The following is a 2,180-nucleotide window of genomic DNA, read 5'->3' on the forward strand; positions in this document are numbered from 1 at the left end:
AAAGACTTAATCATTCATTTCCTATATAAAAGGTAGCTACATTTTTGCATGGACCTCAAGTATATTGTAGTATAGAGGTGGAATTTAAGGAAAGGTATTAAGCAGGCTGTGTTTCAGCTTATGGGCAAGTAATAAATTGTATCATGTATCTTGAATGTATCATAGATAAGCTGCTATATAAGGATCGCCACTTCAGATAGCTGTGAAATTAGGTGATTAAATAGTTGTTACTTAACCTTCTAATTTCTGTATAAGTCTAATTACATGAAATAGAAGTTGGGGTTTTGATTTTTTACTTTGCTTTTCTGTTTGGAGTGTCATTGTAACTACTGTATTGTAAATGACGGAAAATAATTGCATATGTTAAAAAAATTGTGTTATATTTTTAAAAAAAGATGTTAATTCAAACTTTTATTCTGGATAGTGGATCTACAGTCCCCAACAGTAAAGTGTCTGAGTTCTTAAAGCATATCGTGCCTGTGGTGATGCTCATGGGCGGTGCTTTATTGGAATATATGTTGGTGAAAAGGTTCTCTATAAGAATGACACAGAGCTAGCTGTAGAATGTGGAGTCCCCATACCTCTCCCTGGACCAGAGATCAGCAGTCTCACCTATTTTAAAAACTATATTTAGTTAGTTAGTAAGTTAGTTAGTTAGTTAGTTAGAGTTGAAAAAAAATTGTACTTATTTAAAGAATACAACCTGATGAGGAGAGCTTGGGAAGATGGCAAAGTAGGAGGACCTTGACCTCAGCACATGCCATGGTTTCAACTAGATATCATCCACATCGCAGTCAATAAGCCAACGGGACCCCAAGACTGACCCAACAAACCCCACAGCTAAATACAGATATGCTGAATCTGAAAGTCCCATGGGCACCTGGGTGACTTAAGCATTTAGTGTTCAACTCAACTTGGGCTCAGATCCTGATCTCACAGTTCCTGAGATCAAGCACATGTAGAGCTCTGCATAGTGCAGAGCCCGCTTGGGACCTCTCTCCTCTCTCTCTCTGCCCTGTCCCACTTTTGCTCTCTCTTTCTCACAATAAATAAACTTTAAAAAATGAATCTTAAAACTATATATTCTTGAAAGGCAAAAAGGCCAGATAGCCAAGGAGAGGTTGCATGTAGGAGGGAGGGCGGGAGCTGTGCATGCTGAGAGCACAGAGATAGGGCCTCATCAGGAAGCTCACATGGGGAAGTCTAATCTCCGCAATACTTATCTTTAACATCCAAAGGGGATAGATTTTGTGAGTTTTTAAAACCAGTGGGACTTGGAGCCTGGAGCATTAAAAGTCAACTGACTCAGCACTGGACAATCCAGGAAAGCAAGTAATATCTGGATCACAACTCTTTAGGATACAGCAGCCTGTGGGGGGCCTGGGTGGCTCAGTCAGTTAAGCGTCCGACTTCAGCTCAGGTCACGATCTCACAGTCTGTGGGTTCAAGCCCCGCGTTGCGCTCTGTGCTGACAGCTCAGAGCCTGGAGCCTGCTTCAAATTCTGTATCTCCCTCTCTCTCTGACCCTCTCCCACTCACTTTCTGTCTCTGTTTCTCAAAATAAAATAAAGATATTAAAAAATTAAAAAAAAGATACAGCAACCTGTGCAGAGAGGCAGTATAAAAAACAGCAGAGTACTCAATGCTGGGCACTAATGAGAAATGAGAGACCGATCTGTTCATACTGCTTCCAGAGCATTTTGGAGGATTTCCTTAAAAAGTAGGGAAATGGCAGATGTCATTTCTCCCCCCTGCCCACCAGTATACACACAGAGCCACCTGTGGGAAGGTCTGGTTGCACAGACACTTGTATCCTGAGTCCAGGTCTCGTGTCACGTTTTGTTAAATCTCCAAATGCCCATGTGCCTAGGCACATCACAAACCAGACCCAGTCATGCCCACCTGTCATGCACACTGAGCTCAGCCTCACACACGCCCGCTGCCCCCCAGTGTAGTCCCCAGCTGCTGTAGTGCTTCAGGGGATCCAGCGTAGGACTAGTGGCTAAACACAAATTTTGCTAAGACCACATGCTACTCCCAAGTTCCCTGGCAGACATGCGTCCTTCGAGCTGGTCTGGCTGGGTTTTATAACACAACAGAGAGCTAGCAAGAACCACAGAAGTCAGCGAGTCAGTGCAGATGACCACACTCAGAAGAAAAGTGACTCAGACACGAGAACA

This window comes from Suricata suricatta, chromosome 6 (genome assembly GCF_006229205.1).
Source record: "Suricata suricatta isolate VVHF042 chromosome 6, meerkat_22Aug2017_6uvM2_HiC, whole genome shotgun sequence".
In the NCBI taxonomy this organism is placed as follows: domain Eukaryota; kingdom Metazoa; phylum Chordata; class Mammalia; order Carnivora; family Herpestidae; genus Suricata; species Suricata suricatta.